Here is a 19,750-nt window from a genome sequence, read left to right on the forward strand (position 1 = left end):
CCCAAAGTTCATTTGAAGGTGATTATTCCTCTGGTTCTGGTCAGTGAGTCACCTTCCTTGCACAAACTGTTCTGGCCTTTCTCAGGGTTCTGTGATTCGTTGGCTTGGCTCGGGATTTGCAGAGTTGCTATTTTTAATTTTTATATTTGAATATTTTTTTTGTTAATTAAAAATAATTTTTTTTTATTTTGTGTCTTGTGGATATACTTTGGTAGGACTAATGAAAGAGACCATAACAGTCTAAAGAAAAAAAATATTGACTTTTTTAAAGAATGTGAGAAAATAGGGGACTCTCTCCTCTCATTAAAGTCTGAGGCAGTGGACGTGGACAAACAACGGCACAGAAATCGTGAAGCAATTCGGTTATCCCATTAAGTATCATTCCAGTGCTCTAAAAGCACAGAAAACATGGATGTGGTTCAACAACATTTTTATCAAAACAGAAACAAAATCGGCTGTGGACCGACTGTGGGGAGGTTGGTTTATTTGGTTTTCTCTCAGACCAGACCTCGTTAGACCGAAGGATGTGCCACATTCGGAAAGAAATGAAGGGACATGTGGACAGACTGAACGACCTTGGAATAGTCGATGACTGTCCGTTTTATTCCGGGTTTGACCTCTCTCCTCTGTCCTCCTCTGATCTGAGACACGTCCATTTTAATTCACTGTTCGATCATACTTAGTATAAATACCTGTTTACATCTCAACACGGCAGTTAAGCTATTCTATTACTTGGCTGGGTGACCGCCTGAGAACAGACAGTGTCTTGCTATTCATTGTTATAAAGTGTTTTTTGTGTGACTAACTGGGGGATATTTCAATATAGAGAACAAGTAGTCGACATTGACAGTTGGAGGGGACTAAGGAGGTCACCCAGTCCATTTATACAAGTGTCGTTTATTTTCAGTCGACACTGGCTGTAGTCTTTTTAAGTGGGTTGAGCATTTTGAGGGAGTTGAGGGCGAGTAGAGTCCTCGGGGATGCAGGAATGTTTTCAGATAGGCTTTCTGTGTTGGTGTTTAGGAGATAAAATATAATAATAAGAGAGATAGACAATTTCCATTTTGTTTAATGGAGCGTGAATAATATTCCTTTTTACACATTTATTAGGTAAATATCAAATATTTAACTTTTGTTTTAATTCATTCGGAAAATATAGAAAATTGTGTTGCGGCTAATCCTAATTCTTCAGGAATATTTGCGAATAGAGATGGAGTGTCCGACCGTCCTCCAATACAATTCCTGGGAGAAATAATTTCTTTGGCTTTTCTCTTTCCATACGTGATCTCTCTGGGGTCAGCCGGAGTCCAAATATACGGCTCAATTGACCAGCATTTCTTTTTGGATTTTAAAAAAGTTGACTCTTTGTGGTTTCGCTACTTTTTATACTCCCGTAACACTCAGACCAATGCTGCAGTTATTAGATTCATAGAAGGCAATTTTAACGAGGCGGATCGACTTTTTAGAGATTCTGGGTTCGAAATCATCCGAGTTTGGTAGATAATAAAACAGAAATATGTAATCTCTTTGAAAATATTTTTATATTATTGGTTCTCCAATTATTTTGCAAACCGACAGTGGAAAAGAGTTTAACAGTTCATATATAGAACGAGTTATTTGATGAATTGAATAGACATTATTAAACAAATTACTTATGACTACAATAAGACGGTCCATGCAACCACAAAGCATAGTCTATTTAATATTTTTATGAATTTTGGAAGTGATTTTATACAAAATATAAAACAACTTGAAGGACTAATAATTTTTGAAGCAGAAAATGAAAACGCGGAAATTTGTTATCAAGCAAAGTCGGATAATATTTCACCTGAAAATTTTGTTTGAAAAATATCACAAAACCAAAAGAGAAAATGAAAAGTAGAAGAAAATGAAGGTCCGATAAAGAAAATATAAATACCGGGGATCATGTCATTATTAAACATGACATTCGAAGGTTTTCCTTGTTTGATAATGTCAATACAACAAAATATAGAATTATCGAAGAAAATAATTACAACTATTCTTTGAAAGATAAAAATGGAAATGTTCATAAGAATATTAATATTTCTAGAATAAAAAAGTTCACGTAACTTTAAAATTCGCGGCCGTAGGCCGTATAGGAGATTAGTTGAATTTTTAAATCAAACCTTTTTGGGTTAGGAATGTTTTTATTGACCTGTCAAGCTGATAAGTCATGACCTTGGTCGCCAGTGTGGGTCATCACAGCAACATTTGTCATTAATTATTCATTTAGATTAATAACGTCATTTTTGTCCTATTCTCTAATAACTAACTTGCCTTCTTCAAAATAACTCTAGAGAAAACTGTTTAATATGTCGCGACCCACGCTGGCGACCATCCCACGCTGGCGACCATCAGTTTGACAGGTTATGACCTTCAGTTTGACAGGCGATTTAAACCGGAAAAAATTCATTTTAAGAAATGGTTTAGCGTCATTTTACAAAAAAAATATGGTTTCTCTCAAAAGATGTTAGCACGAAAAAAGCGACTCAATTTATCATTATTAATGATCGGTATATTTGCGACTCCTAACTCATAGTCTTTATCTAAAGGACGAGAATAACCAAAAACACAAATTGGTCATTTGTCTGGACAATGAAATGGAGATGAGGACACTAGCATTCGCCATTCACCAAGAATCCCAATGGGGAATACGAAAGCTTCAGAAAAAGTGCAGTGAATTCTATTTCACTGTAAAACGTCCAATCATCGAACAAATTATAAAAGACTGCGAAATTTGTAAATTTGCCCTACCATTGAAAGTATTTAAAAAAAATACCTAGGTGTCGGATTCTAATTACCATGTAACTGCAGGAAAACCCAATGAAAGATTCCAGGCGGATCTTATTGTTGTTAGAAGATATAAAGATTTTAACGATGGATCTAATTGGATACTGACAATTATTGACATCTACAGCAAATTTGTTGTCTGCAAATCTTTAAAAAATAAAACTGCTTCTGGTAAGACTTGAAATTTAATTGAAGAAGAGGTGAATAAATTCCAAAAATTGTTTTATCAAATTGGATATTGTCAGATCTTGCAAACGGACAACGGGTTGGAATTCAAAAACCAACTTATGGCTCAACTATGCGAGGAATAAATTTGAAATAAATTAGGGTGTAATTGAGCGCTTTAACTTAATATTGACACGTGGTATGGCAAAACTGATGGATAAAGAAGGAACTAAAAAATGGAAACAATACGGAGGACATATTACGAACAAATTTCGACCTCTCTAAAAATCAAATTATACAACATGCTACTGAAACCGGTCTTATTGTACAATTTCTCTAGATAAACAAATACGTAAAAATTGGAAACAATTTTTAGACAAAGTAACTTTTTCCTATAATACGACACACCACTCGGCGATCCCAGGTTATAATCTTATTTATAATTTAGATGAAAATAACGAGGCATCGTTTGTCGAAGATGAACTTAATGTTAAATTTACGATGTATTTATTTTTAGAAATGAATAATAAAAGATTGTGGGACGAATCCGTGATGAATCCCCATATGAAAAAAAGGGAAAAGTAAAAATATAATGTATAAATACAGATTAATGGTTAGTTGTCTTTCCTAACAAACATTTAGTTCGAATTACGAAATAGTTACTATGAATAGAGATAAAAAATGTTAAGTTTTTTGATTTTTTAGCAATTATCTTTAGTCAGTAATTAGTGTCAAACTATGTAGGTCGCCCTGTCAATCTTGTCAACAATGAAGGTCGCTCTGGTCGCCAGCGTGGGATGGTCGCCAGCGTGGGTCGCGACATAATAAACAGGGACGGACTACGCTCTTCCATCCATAACATTTCTGTTAGAAATGGTTATATTTGAGTTGTCTCATTTAATTATCCAGGATTGCATGTCAGCTTGTATGTTCTAATAACGTTTGTTCTGTTTTATCACGTCTGTTTCCGTTGGAGACTGAAGAATTGTTTCAAGACAGGAACTTTTTGGTTTGTTTACTAGTGCAGGGGTCGGCAAAAGCAGGCTCGCGAGCCTTTGAAGGCTCTTTAACTCTTACGTTAGGCTCTTTCAATTTTTAACTATTTTTTTAATAAATGATTTCAATTTTTAACTATTTTTTCAATTTTTAACTAATAAAAAGTCAAATTTAGAGAGACACTTTAACACAAAACACTCAAATTTCGCAAAAAAATATCCAATTGGTGATTCTCGAAAGAAAGCTGTAGAAGAATTTGTAAAGAATAATCAGATTGAGAATTCCGCTTTTAAATATTGGTATCACAATGCCAGGACTGCAAATATTGCCAGTTTTTTGATAAGCCACGAGATCGCAAAAAGGGGAAAACCATTTACCGATGGCGAATTTATAAAGGCATGTTTCATTAAAACCTCTGAAGAACTTTTTCACGATTTTTCCTTTATCTGCGAAAATAGTAGCCGACAGGACTTTTAAGATGTCTTCGAATGTATCTGTTCAACAAGTTTCTGACATGAAATTGTCTAATTCAATTTCAATAGCAATATATGAATCATGTGATATTATTTATTTATTTATTAACTCCAAGATCACCGAGAAAGATAGGTCAGAACTAACTAATTAGGTGATCCCTGCCTCCAACCACAGCCGTACTTTCCTTACATGATCTTCTGATGACCCGACCGTAATCCGGAAAACCCTTCTCTTCCTTCTGCAGAGGAACTCAATCGGAGTGCATTTCTTTATAACCGACCGAAATTCCTCTGCATGTGCCACCTTTTCCTTGAGTGGGTTTCCCAGTTCCTTGCAGAAACGTAGGAAACCCTTAATCATGTGATATAAATGACATTACACAAGTATCATTGTTCATGTCATACTTAAGTGTCTCTGTTTGTTCGTTATGTGTCTCGAGGTTTCTTGAGGCAAGAACTTTTGCCATTATTGCCTCTAAAGGGTCAAACCCGTGGTGAAGATCTTGTTGGCGCAGTCGTAGAATATTTTGAAACGAATTATATTCCTCTTAATAAAATCGTTTCAATTTCAACTGACGTTGCTGCAAGCATGCTGGGATCGAGAAAGGGATTTATAACTTTAATTAAAAGGTGAATTGGTCATGAAGTGATTACTCTACATCCACCTAGAAGCACTATCTGCGCAAACGTTTCCGAAAGAAAGTTTAGAAGTGATGGAATTGGTCATAAAGATTACTAACTTCATTATATCATGAGTAATATATTATATATTTAAGGGACTTAATCATCGGCTATTTAAAGAGTTGTTAAACGAAACCAACAACGAGTATATTGGTCTACATCAATACAACAAAGTTCGCTGTCTTTCGAGAGGGAACGTTCTCAATCGTTTTGCTTCTTGTATGCAAGAAATCAAACTTTTTTTAAATGAGAAAAAAATTCATTATGACGAATTAAGTGATGACCAATGGCTGCAGAAATTCTATTTTATGGTTGACATAACATCAGAATTAAACAAACTTAATTCAAAATTGCAAAGGAGTGGAAATATTGCATTTTTCGTGTATGAGGAAGTGATATTATTTGAAAAAATTAATTCTGTTTGAAGAAAATATAGAACAAAATATTTTACATTTTCCTAAATTACGCCAATATTTGGAAGAAAATGATCGAATTATAAATAAAACTTATTAAAAAAATGCTCTTTTGTATATGAAGGAATCTTTCAATGACAGGTTAAAAATGAATGTTTAAATATAAAAAGATTTAAGGATTTTAGAAAAGAAAAGGCAACACTATCGTTCGTTATAAACCCTCTATGTGCTAAAGTCAGCACTTTAAATTTATTGCCATTTGAAATTAAGGCAGCTGAGTTCGAAATGCAGCTATTGGACTTGACATGTAAGGAATTATGGGCATCAAAGTTTATTTGCCTTTCAGAATTACAAAATTTTTCTCATATGAATTATATAAAATTGAAATTAAGGAACAAAATTACAGATTTGAATTTGGAATCTAACCTCAGATTAAAATTAACGACTTACGACCCAGACATTAACCAACTTTCCAAAGAAATGAGGAATCACATTTCTCATTAATGTGTCCAATTAATTTAATTTTTTAAAATAAATTCTTAATTATTTTTTAAATTAATGTCTATTTAATTTTATGAATTTAAATTTTTGACAAGTGGTAAAAGGTGGCTCTTCAATTTTTCGAAGTTTCCAAAAATGTTCAAAATTGGCTCTTCTCCAAAAGTATTTGCCGACCCCTGTACTAGTGCATTGTAAAGAACTTTCTCACGTCAAGTTTTCTTTAATTAGAAATATTATATTTGGAATTCCGATCTATACTTTTTCATCAATTTTGGCCGAATTAAAAATGCGCGAATAAACGTTAAACCTGTAGCGTATGCTATACAACTCTGATTTTAAAGCACATTTTCAAGGATATCTTATTAATTGTAAGCCCCCCGAACGCCGATCCTTTACAGTCACCACTTTCTTTGCAGAGAATCACAGCGAAAAAATTAAAAAATTATTTTTCAATAATGTCTGCACACGTGTCGTCCGAAACTAGCAACTTCAAACTCAAGACAAGAAAACTAATAATTCCACCAGTCCGTTTCCTAGCGTACCTAAGAAGTTTAACTATTAAGAAAAATCTACCACATGTAGTTTAAAATGTCCTTGAGCGATATATTAGAGTGCCACCTTCTAATACTGTGCTTCGGGATAGAATATTAACACTATTTGACTAATAGTCCGTCCTCATTAGATGTTGCATATAGAGTGTAAATTCAGTAATTATAATCAATAATGTTGTACATAGTCCATTACAGGTCTGAACATTGAAATTACAACGATTTCTAAAAATTTATTGTCCCCCTAAACTTATGTATTTTAGGAAAGCAAAATTCCGTTATCCGAGAACTGGAATAAGTTTCCGAAAAAGCCGTATAAGAGTAAAACTTAAATTATTGACAGTAAAAGTCTGGACTATACGGACGTCAAAGAGACAGCTAAAAATGGTCCAAATGGATCTTCCTGCAGAATTGTTAATTGGCACGTATATTCGAGACAGTGCTTTGAAGTTTTGATTTACAAATTTGAATGTGCGTAGCTTTTATAATTATAATAGATTCAAATTAAATGAAAAATTGATTTGAATTTAAATTGGAGACCAAAATATAAATCAATTTCTATCAAAGACAATATGAGGCACATTTACAATTCGATTAATATAAAAGTCCAAAAATAATTAAAAAATAATTTGCTGTCCATTAAACTGTAAAAGATGATATAACTTAATCATATAGTCAGGAAATGCTGTCATTCCTCCTGCTAGTTCTCTGCCTTCTGTTAGAAAACCAATTGCGTATTGTGTCTTCTGTCTTGTCAAGATGAGTGGCCGTCATTTGAATGATATGTCTGTCAGGCCTTCTTGTAGTTTGAAAAATTAGTTCCAAATATGCTATATCATTCTCCATGAATGTTGTACGCCTTTTCCGATTCCTAAAACGCCTTGGATAGTGTTTGTCAGGTAGACGGGAAAAGTCTTCACTGCGGACGGGATTGGCCGAATTGAGTATTTGTCGGTCGAGGATTTCTGCCAGACTGACCAGACTCGAATAGCCAAGTTTGCAGGACTCGAATCTGCATATTGTAGTTTGTGATATTGTATTTCCGCCCTCATTTAATATTTCTGAAACTGTTTTTTGAGTTAATCCCATTTCCGTTCGTCGTATTCTAAAATCTCGACAAAAATTAGATATTAAAACATAACGCGATGACAATTCCGACGGAAAGTGATACTCCCGTCCTGTCTCAGGGATCTGTTGTCTAATAAAATGACATACATTTCCCCCCGTCTGATTCATCTGGAAGTATTGATCTGATCTTGACACATCACCTCTGTTGGGGATATTCGTGAAGGAAGAAAGATATCTCTGATTTGTATATAAATTGGAATTCCCTACAGTAGAGACATTTAGTAAATTATTAGGCAAGTTGTGGTTATAATGAGGGTTGTTGGCCATTGCCTGTCAATTTGCAATGACTGGGGGAATTATACGCATTCGTCAATTTATACACATTTGTCCACTAATTTAATAACACGTTAATTCTAATCAGGAATACTGCTTTGATGTTAGCACAAATTAAGTGGTTAGTAAACTGCCTTCTCATTCTGGCGATGAGCTCGGACACAGCGAGACATGACAGGTGAATTGCGACTGATGGAATCGGTCATGAAATAGTCACTCAATTTATTCAATCGACACTCAGGCAGTCTCCCCTCCACCCTTCTCTACAACTCACCAACACACCTCACAGTCTCACACATCTCCGACACTATCGAATGGAAAGACGTGGTCATTGGACGACACTCCATCTGGCCTATCCCCGGACATAACTCGCCTATTCGCTGCCGGACTCCCCCCAATGTCTCATAGGGCAGGTCCACACCCATCACCTCTGCCAGTGCCCGTACCACCAAAAAGTCCTCCCTCGCCTCTCCTGGAGCACTCACCCCCGGCCGACACTCCTGGTAACGCCCCTCCATGTTCACATACGTCCCCCTCTTCTCTGTATACGCTACACCAGGCAGAATGACGTCAGCAATCTCCGCTCCTCTGTCGCCATGGCAACCTCATAATATATAAATCAATCCAACCGAGGTACACAACCATACAATCATCAGGCAGCCCATCTCGTGTGGTGATGACGTCATCAGCCCCAGAGAGAAAGAGCAGGCGAAGATTGCCTCGATCAACAAAGTGATTGAACCCTCGATAGCCCAAGTCGAGTGCCCCAACCTGACTGGCCCTCTGCAAATAAGGAGAGGAATGCCTGCCTGGTGGACAAGGTTGAAAGCACAGGAATGACTGGAGGAGAAAGAGGCCAGTTTAAGTGAGAGAGAATACAAATCACGTGCAGTATTCTGTTCATGTTGGAGAAGAGAAGAACCAAGCAAGACGACAGGCATTCGGGAATTGCGAAACCTGTGAGAAAAGGGGTGGTTTCCTGAGGCAATGTGGTGGAGAATAGTAATGGAATCCCCCAAATACTGCAATGACAGACCACCCAACCTCATACTCATAGTTCAAGTCCACCCTCGACCCCACCACGGCCACATGCGAATCCCCAGTCCTCCAACTTGTGCCATTAACAGTCAAAACAACCCCTTGCGGATACGACAGTTGAGGAGAGGGGCCTCCAGACGGGGATTGAAGCCCACAATGAGCACCAAGTCTGCCCTCTCGACTCCCTCTATGCCCACATTGAGGACATAACTCTCCCGGAAGTCAGCACTGCAGGGCAAACACTCTTCCGTGTACAAATTGTCACAGTCCAGTCGATTAAAGAGGTCTTTGAGGACAGCGAGTGTCTCCAAATCAGTAAATCTGCCGGCCAAAACAGCCATTTGGTGAGGGGGTGATTGAGTGGCCTGAAATGTGTGGAATGGACACCCTGAGTGAGATGAGTTGGAGGACGTGAGGCCAGTGGGAGGGGCAGTGGGCTGTCATAGGAGTGACCAGTCGTTGGTGGTGGAGTGCGTCGTGGGCAAAACGAGCCTTGTCGTCCAACCACTCCTCGTTGATCTCCTCATTGAGTCTGGGGAGGATTCTGTGGACGACATGAGAGCGAGTATAGAGGAGAATATGAGAGCCGACAGCGTCCATAACGTCGATGGTCTCCACCCGTCTGGTGTAGTGGTGTGACATACCTCAACTCCCAGGGACGAGCACGGAATGAGTGGGGAGGGAGGTGAGTGCCCCCACTGGACATATGTCGATCAGGTTCCCCGATAGCTCGGAGGACAGGAGGGTGTGGACATACGTGCCTATCTCCATGTCCCCACCTCGCCCTGTCGTCCCCAAGTCCTCCATTCCCCCTATTTCACTTGCAAATCTATTCATTAGCTAATTCTGTGACCGAACACATCTCGTGCAGTGAATACACCGAGTCATCACTGTCTTGACCAGAGGACTTATCTCCTTGTCCTCCACAGCCCTCTCATATCACCACACACTCACCTCTTTCTCTCACTCATTCTACTTCTGTCACACCCGTACCCCATCGACTGGTCTTGCAGGTCACATTCCCCCGCCTGGTCACATATTGGACAGTCCAATGGGTGGTTCGCCAGGATAAACTCCATCACCCCCTCTCTTCCTTTATTTACACTTTCTACCGAGCTTCCTTCGTCTTGGAAGAATTCGTCAACACACGCATTCCCTCACTCGCAGGCATGGCACACGACGCCACTGGTTTGGCACTCTTTTCTACTTCCACCAGGCACATTCGGCAGTTCCCCGCTATCGACAGGCGCTCGTGGTAACAGAAGCGGGGGATGTCCACGCCTGCCGCTGTACATGCCTGCAGGATTGTGCTTCCCTGGGGGACTTTTACTGCTCTCTCGTTTATGAACAGTTCGATTTGAGAGGGCAATGTTGAGTATTCTAGTTTTAATACTTTTTCATTCACTTTTTCGCAAATGTCGTAATAAGCTTCGCATACACCACAACACCAGCAACACAAGTCGTCAAAATTAATTTAAAATATTATTTAAAGCTGCAAATAACTAATAAATTATCTCGATATTTCGGACAGGTGTTTAAATTTAAAATCGTCACAATAGCTATTTTCCCTAAAAATTATTTAATTGAAATCAAAGTTAAATAAATGTCACAAGTAAACCTTGGCTTTATTACTAGTTTTATTATTTGCGGTTTTATTTGTCAAAGAATGGCTGCATGGAAAGTCACTAAAATTCTTCAAAAACATTCTAGAAAAATATATATTGATACAAATAAAGCTATCACATTTTAAGTAAGTTTCAACCTTAAAAATATAATAATTTAATAAAAAACATCAATTTCGAAAATCAAGTCAATTTAAGCGAAACCAACAAAAGAGTTTAAAAAACCAAAAAAACTAAGAAAAGCTATTTTTTAAGTAGCTGGAGGATCGTCTAAAATATAATTTTATTTTTGTCCAAATACCGTTTTTGTCATCTTTTTTGTAACCTTTTGATCTCCATCGCCTCATTCTTGATCTTTTTCTTGGTTGCAATTGGGCAATTGAATTTTTTATTTCTCGATGTCCTCAATGTCCAATCACGTTTTTTGATTTCTTCAAATCCACGTATCGAGGGGGATTGGGATACGCTTTTGTGCGGACCTGGTTCTCCCCTTTCATCTTTTTTCCAATTCAGCCTCCATGAATTCTGTTAGAGATTTCGTAACGTGGCAAACTTTCGATCATTTTTATTAAATTTTTTGTGACTTTTTTGTTATTTGCGTGCTGAGCCGGATGGGTGGGGTGTTTGAATGAAAAGTAGCAGATTTGTTGGATTTTAGCTTTTCATACATCTAACCATTCATGTACCAAAGGTCTTCCAGATTTTGAAGCTGTTTGATCTGTGATCAATCGAGGTGATAAATTCAGTCCACTTGTAATCTGCGTGCAGATTATTGACAGCGGTGATTTGTTTAATGCTCCTCAGTTCGATATAGGAGTTGACAGAGTCCCCCGTTATCCGTTTTAGCATGTGGCAAATTTAATGAAAGAATTTATTTCGTAGCTGTAACTGGGTGAAACTTTTTAATTGTTCTTTGAGAGATAAATTAGTTTAAATTGAAAATAAAAGCAATAAGGTAATCATTCGAAGAATTAGAGCAAGGCGGTATTCGTTCAAAAAAGCTCTTTTGTAGTTAAAGTGAAAGTGGCGTTGTTGATCACTGTTAGATTTCAAAACATTCTTAATCCGGTTTAAAAAAGGGTATCTTTTGTAGTTAATTCGACAAAAAGGTACCATTTGCCACCATAAGAAAATAATTAACATAGACAAATAAAATTGTACGACACTGTTTGTTCCCAGGCGGTCACCCAGCCAAGTACTTGAACAGCCTGTAATCGCTTAACTGCCGTGTTCAGATGGGAACGGGTATTTACGACTAAGTATGATCGTACGTTTTTATTTTTTTTAAAATCTAATTTTGTTATATTTACTTTCTTTTATTTTTAGACTATCGAAAACCACCTAAATTTTCAACGAAAATTCTTCTTGTTAAGTACTGCAAAGTCATAAATAGGCAATCAATATAAATTATATATCGTTTTCCATTATTAAAATCACCCCCTCTCTTCCTTTATTTACACTTTCTACCGTGCTTCCTTCGTCTTGGAAGAATTCGTCAGCACACGCATTCCCTCACTCGCAGGCATGGCACACGACGCCACTGGTTTGGCACTCTTTTCTACTTCCACCAGGCACATTCGGCAGTTCCCCGCTATCGACAGGCGCTCGTGGTAACAGAAGCGGGGGATGTCCACGCCTGCTGCAGTGCACGCCTGCAGGATTGTGCTTCCCTGGGGGACTTTTACTGCTCTGTCGTTTATGAACAGTTCGATTTGAGAGGGCAATGTTGAGTATTCTAGTTTTAATACTTTATCATTCACTTTTTCGCAAATGTCGTAATAAGCTTCGCATACACCAGCAATAGTTAAGAGATTTAAAAAATTAATGTCGTCAAAATTAATTTAAAATATTATTTAAAGCTGTAAATAACTAATAAATTATCTCGATATTTCGGACAGGTGTTTAAATTTAAAATCGTCACACTAGCTATTTTCCCTAAAAATTATTTAATTGAAATCAAAGTTAAATAAATGTCACAAGTATACCTTGGCTTTATTACTTTTATTATTTGCGGTTTTATTTGTCAAAGAATGGCTGCATGGAAAGTCACTAAAATTCTTCAAAAACATTCTAGAAAAATATATATTGATACAAATAAAGCTATCACATTTTAAGTAAGTTTCAACCTTAAAAATATAATAATTTAATAAAAAACATCAATTTCGAAAATCAAGTCAATTTAAGCGAAACCAACAAAAGAGTTTAAAAAACCAAAAAAACTAAGAAAAGCTATTTTTTAAGTAGCTGGAGGATCGTCTAAAATATAATTTTATTTTTGTCCAAATACCGTTTTTGTCATCTTTTTGTAACCTTTTGATCTCCATCGCCTCATTCTTGATCTTTTTCTTGGTTGCAATTGGGCAATTGAATTTTTTATTTCTCGATGTCCTCAATGTCCAATCACGTTTTTTGATTTCTTCAAATCCACGTATCGAGGGGGATTGGGATACGCTTTTGTGCGGACCTGGTTCTCCCCTTTCATCTTTTTTCCAATTCAGCCTCCATGAATTCTGTTAGAGATTTCGTAACGTGGCAAACTTTCGATCATTTTTATTAAATTTTTTGTGACTTTTTGTTATTTGCGTGCTGAGCCGGATGGGTGGGGTGTTTGAATGAAAAGTAGCAGATTTGTTGGATTTTAGCTTTTCATACATCTAACCATTCATGTACCAAAGGTCTTCCAGATTTTGAAGCTGTTTGATCTGTGATCAATCGAGGTGATAAATTCAGTCCACTTGTAATCTGCGTGCAGATTATTGACAGCGGTGATTTGTTTTATGCTCCTCAGTTCGATATAGGAGTTGACAGAGTCCCCCGTTATCCGTTTTAGCATGTGGCAAATTTTAATGAAAGAATTTATTTCGTAGCTGTAACTTGGGTGAAACTTTTTAATTGTTCTTTGAGAGATAAATTAGTTTAAATTGAAAATAAAAGCAATAAGGTAATCATTCGAAGAATTAGAGCAAGGCGGTATTCGTTCAAAAAAGCTCTTTTGTAGTTAAAGTGAAAGTGGCGTTGTTGATCACTGTTAGATTTCAAAACATTCTTAATCCGGTTTAAAAAAGGGTATCTTTTGTAGTTAATTCGACAAAAAGGTACCATTTGCCACCATAAGAAAATAATTAACATAGACAAATAAAATTGTACGACACTGTTTGTTCCCAGGCGGTCACCCAGCCAAGTACTTGAACAGCCTGTAATCGCTTAACTGCCGTGTTCAGATGGGAACGGGTATTTACGACTAAGTATGATCGTACGTTTTTATTTTTTTTAAAATCTAATTTTGTTATATTTACTTTCTTTTATTTTTAGACTATCGAAAACCACCTAAATTTTCAACGAAAATTCTTCTTGTTAAGTACTGCAAAGTCATAAATAGGCAATCAATATAAATTATATATCGTTTTCCATTATTAAAATTTTTTAGTTCCTAAATACTTTACTTTTCAACAGTTTCTAAAACTTAAAAATATCACGATTAGAGGTAAAAAGTGAATTATCGCAAATTGGCCAAACAAATCGACCCTTCATAATTTACTTTTATATTAGAAGAATTTCGCGTTTATTACACGACCTGTCAGAGTCCTTAACCTCGTGATGATGACGACTTTTACCTTTTATTAAATGCGGTCGTGTCTGATGGCAATGATAAAGTTGATTTGTTAAGCCATTTACTAGTGTGCCTATTCGCTATTTGTGACTCTTTACATGATATGAGTCCAGAATCCAGTCTCATTGGTCTCTGCTTTCTTATGAGGAATTAATAACACGCCTTATTCATTGTGGAGTCCATGTTTGTCTCCTGACTGTTATTTAGTGCTATCGTGGAAGTGATTTCAAGCTTTTTTAGACGTCGACAAACTTGTCCAATTATTTGAATTGCCTGTGTTTGTATTTAAGGAGTATGTGGACTGTAATTCGTGTAGATCTTAGGCTTAAATTGGTCAAGTCTTGTAGAATTGGGTCTCCTTTGAAATGTCTCTACGGTTTGTTGATACCACAGACAAAATCTTTTGATACTCTTTACAGGCGATTGCAGTGTGTTCCACAGAATATGTCATCAGATGTTCCTGGTAGCGTTGATTCTGTAGAAATTGACTTTGACCAGCTAAAAATACATTTTCTAAAGATTAACGGACTTTAACATTATTTTTTTGGAGAGTTTATTTTTCATAAAAAATAGTTCTGCTTCTCATTTAAAAGGCCTCGTATGGGATGCAACCTGCTGGGACACCTTTTCTGCTTCTTATTTAACTTCGTGTGCTCTGGAGACTAAATCTGCAGCTAAGAAGATGTAAAAGCTAAGAAGATGATGTAGAAGTAGCAAGTAGTATTCCGATTAAGCATTGACTTTAAATTCAGTAGGTCAATATCACGTGTTCTTACTACATGGATAACTTAGTTAACCAACATGTCGTTATGTGTATCAATTTTAACGGAAGCCCTCAGTCTCATAATACCACAAAGATGATTATGTATTTTAATCAAAAAAGAAATCCCATATGGAAGAAAATCCATATTGTTTGTAGCCTCCAGAAACACCGTCCTTGGGAGATCTGAGTTGAATCTCGGTGTAAAGAATTGGGAAATAATAAGGTATTTGATTTTATGTATCGGTAAAGTTTTATTCCAGTTAACTTTACTCTCCGATTTTTGAATACCTCTCTACACGTCGTCCACATCTAGGGTCTCCGTTTGGATTGCCTTTTTGATGAGGGTGAACACAGTCTGGGAAGCTTGTCAGTGAAGATTAGAATTATAACTAATTGTTGGTGGAAGATCAAGACGTAGATGCACAAAAGGACAGTTTAAATAAGTAGACGAAAAAAAGCACTTTTGAATGTCACGAATGTGAATGAGTGCTGTTATCAGACCAAATTGGCCACAAAGGAGTATAATAAGTCTCACCGCATATAAGTAATTAACGAGGGTTTGAATAATTTAGCCCACTCAAGATGTACTAATCTAATCTGAAAATTTTCAATGTTTATAAAAATCCAATCATGATCTAAGTTGAATAAAGCCGTTTGAATTAGACAATTATTAGCATTAGATTGAACATGGCGAATACTTTAACGTAGTTGTCCTTGATTATAACAGAGTACAATATTTTCAACCTAAACTTTCATAACTTAGTAGAATTTATTGTTTACAACTGTCTAGATATCAAAATAATATAAAATTACCTTTACTATACTCTTGCCTGCCTCATTCTTCACTCCTATGGTATGACTGTATCCTTCCTCATTCGACTAGTCTTCACTCCTATACTCTTGTGGCCGCCCAGGTTGTTCTCTGAAAATGACTTGTCTTCATTTGGCACAACGTTTGTTTTTCCACTCACCCAGTCCCCCGGCTTGTTTTGATTTATGTGGTTTACTCCTATACTTTTTCGGTCTCCCGACTTGTCCTCATTCTTCACTACTATAGTCTTGCTGTCCCCAGGATGACTTATAAAAAGTAAAACAATTAAATTAATAGAAATCACAAGCCAGCTTTTGCCGATAGATTAAGAAATTGTCAAAAAAATAATAGAGTTTTTATAAAATGATTTTGTATATTTCTAAACGTACATTCAATGATAGAATGGTTTGAAAAAATAATAAAATATTAATTCTTGACATAATTATTAAATTGAATTCTTGATGAGGCTAACTATTTTTTGGGTCATTTTTCTAACATATATTTGTGCAACCTTTAAAATTCAAATCAAAGTCGGCAAAAAAAGAACAAATTTAACTAGTTTATATGACACGAAAAGTAATCAGCGATGGGAAGAGTTCACTAAAAAATTTGGTTAGCACCTAAAATATACAATTTTAGCAAAAAAATACAATCAGACAGAGGTGTTAAAAAGACGCCGTATTTTTCAAAATAATTTGGTTCTGATTGATAGACACAATTTGGACTTTAAAAGAAATGCAACGTCCTTCCAGCTAGAAATAAACTCGTTTGCAGATATGGTTTTTTGTGCTAAAAATATTCCCAGACTGAGGATGAACTTCCAAAGCTACAAAAATTAAATTATTTCGACACAAAAACATCTTTTTTCTCAGAAAACGAAAGAGATTTTTCGGAAAAATATGACATTCCAATATCTTTTGACTGGAGAGACAAAAATGTAGTCACAAACGTTAAAAATCAGCTTAATTGTGGATCATGTTATATATTTGGCACAGTTTGCAAATAAATAATTACTCTCCAGATTGCCAGTTTAGAAAGTATATATGCGATTAAGCATGGAAAGCTGGTTAGTTTTAGTGAACAAAACGTGCTTGATTGCTGTGAGTATTGTGGATGTAAAGGCGGAAAAGGAAGTTACGTTTTTAAATATATTATTAATAATGGGGGAATCAGCACAACTGACGAGTACCCTTATCTAGGAATGGTTTATGAAACTGTACTTTATAATAGAAAAAAAAATGCAAATATAAAATCAATCCAATAGTACTCACAAGTTATGTTAATACTTACTATTCCGAATCAAAGGCATTAAGAACTTTACTGAAAATTGGTCCTATTGGGATTAAACTTTGTATTTCAAAATATTTGGATTTTTATTCAGGAGGTATAAGTATGTAGCATTATAGGAATCTTTGATGATCCTAAATGTGAATACTTACATTTAATGTGTCTCGTTGGATATGGGATAGATAATGGAAAAGAATACTGGATCATAAAAAACAGGTATTAAAATTAAATGTAAAAATAGTTGGGGTCCTGCTTGGGGGGAACATGGATACATCAGAATCGTAAGGAACATAATTTGCCAGTCGTGCTTGGAAATTCGACTTGTTTATCCGATTCTTGCTTAATTAACTAAAAATAAGACATCCTTTGTTGAAATTTTAATTCGCATCATGTGACTAAGTCTTAGCAATTTGGTAAGACAGTCTAGGTGTGTTTGGATTCTAACTAGGCATCGGTAATTTGCCGATGTGTTTAAATGCCTTACTGATGTCTATTGATGCCAGGATTGTTCTTTGGGTGAAGTGTAATTGTTTAGTTCATCTGCGCTGTAATCCGTTAGAGTCGTGGCCTAATTTCTTCAAATCGCCTTAATTCTTCACGTGGTATATACAGAGGCCATCGGCTTGGCGTGCGAGTATTTAGTATTTTTGATTAGCTCATATATATTATGTCACGGTCGGCTCATATGGGTGGGCGACACGTATGGCTCTACCCATTTATTTTTTAATTTTGATCGGCAAATATAGTATTAAATATTAATACAATATTAATTTTAAAATATTATGGCAAACCATCAAGTTTTATCATATTTTTTCAATCCTTTTCCTTTTTGTTATTTAAGTGCTATTGTGATTTTTAAATAGAATTTACTATTATCCATAAATATGATCAACCGCTGACATAGTATAGTATGGAGTTATGGGTGGCTAACGGCCATATTTCAGAAGTACAAGACTCTTTGAGAATTGTGCGTTTCCTGCTAGCTGATACGAGTCTTGTAGTGGAAATGAGGAGACACTATTCGGATAAATTTTCCACCAGGATTAATACTCCTTAAGACTCTCTTTCGGCAGTTCTCCTTGCAATCTATTTGAAAGCCGCGTTAAAGGACGTTAGAAAAGAATTGCATCACTTAAATAGTCATTTTGGGCTGACGACATCAATTTTGTATCTTAGTATGTGGAAATTCTGGCATTTTTCCTATGGCTCAACAAACTTGTTTTTTGGAAACAAAATCATCTTTTTAGTGGCAGGTTTACAGAAAAGGATCCTTGTTGAACAATTTCTTTTTGCCCTTAAAATTGACGAGCTGAAATAATACAAATTAATGACATTAAATGTTATTTATTTTATTTTTTAAATGTTTTTAATTTATCGAATTAACTACAATAAATTATTACGCACGTTATATTATTTTCTATTGTTGTGCATGTATGCAGTTAATTCTTATTTTATTTTTTCGTGCTTTTATGTTTTAATTTTATAATTTTTTGTTTTTTTATTTGTTTGACTATTAATTAAATTGATTACTGGTAAAATATCTTGCATAAAGTATATTTTGCAAGTGAATTTGTATTCATTTTATCAATTAATTAATATGCATTCATACAGACTTTTTAAATTTCTTTCTAGTATTTTATTGTTTATTTTGATTTTTTATTATTTTGATTCTTTTCTACTATTCTAATTTTTTTAATACACTCAACCGTTTCAAATTGGGCATTTTTGGTTACTTCAATTTTGTTGGCCAATTAGATTTAAAAATCGATAATCGTATAACTAAAATTTTTTTTTATTTGAGAAAAATGTAAATTTTTAATTTCTCCATTATCACTATTTAGTTTCATGACCTCATAATAGTCGCCATTTATTGAGATGATTTTGTATAAAGATGTGTCGATATCGTCATACAAAGGTAAATGACGGTGGGCCGGATTGCCATCATTATCATGTCTAACTACAACATGATCGCCGATTGCTAGGAATTCCTCGTCGTTTGACCATTTTCTTTTCTGAGACATTTTTAAAGCTGCTCGAAGTGACACATGTCACGAGCTGGACGCGTTATACTTGTGGACTTGGAAAAAAATTGAACAAAAAATTCAACTTTAATTTCTCAGGTGATTTTGTCAATAAAAAATTTATAAATTGACAAATACCGAAGAGAGAGAGTTTATTGTAATTAACAGAGAAAGTGACAGGAATTGAGGACGGTGATAGGACGAGACTGATGCTAAGGCAACTGAACTCTTCTGAGCTTGTGTCCAATTCATCTGTCGTGAGCTAGAGTTAATAAAGCCGTAATCAGCCGTGTCCGGCCATTGGGTGATCCTGAGTTGTCAAATGTCTCCACAAGATCGAGTCCAAAGCAGAGATGGTCCACGAGTTCCCGTCCTGTGAACAATTTGACAAGATGATTTTCTTAGCAGAGATGATAAAGGCGTAGGGTGCCAGGTCTTTCCCATTTGACCGAGATGGCAACAGTGAGATTCGAACCCGGACGCACTGCATTGTGGCCACTTCAAACACTGCGCCATCCAAATGCCGAACGAACGAACAGATTTTATTAACTTAGCAACCGAAAGAGAAGAGTTATTAGAAAAGGTTTTATTTAAAATCGAGACATCGAA

The 19,750-nt window shown here is 35.8% G+C and overlaps 3 pseudogenes; all 3 read right to left on the reverse strand.

Annotated features, from left to right (window-relative positions):
• Nucleotides 1–8,851: 8,851 nt before the first annotated feature.
• Nucleotides 8,852–19,141, reverse strand: LOC115231810 (annotated as a pseudogene).
• Nucleotides 11,804–11,922, reverse strand: LOC115231828 (annotated as a pseudogene).
• Nucleotides 13,790–13,908, reverse strand: LOC115231829 (annotated as a pseudogene).
• Nucleotides 19,142–19,750: the final 609 nt, after the last annotated feature.

Source organism: Octopus sinensis, unplaced genomic scaffold, assembly GCF_006345805.1.
Source record: "Octopus sinensis unplaced genomic scaffold, ASM634580v1 Contig18900, whole genome shotgun sequence".
Classification (NCBI taxonomy): domain Eukaryota; kingdom Metazoa; phylum Mollusca; class Cephalopoda; order Octopoda; family Octopodidae; genus Octopus; species Octopus sinensis.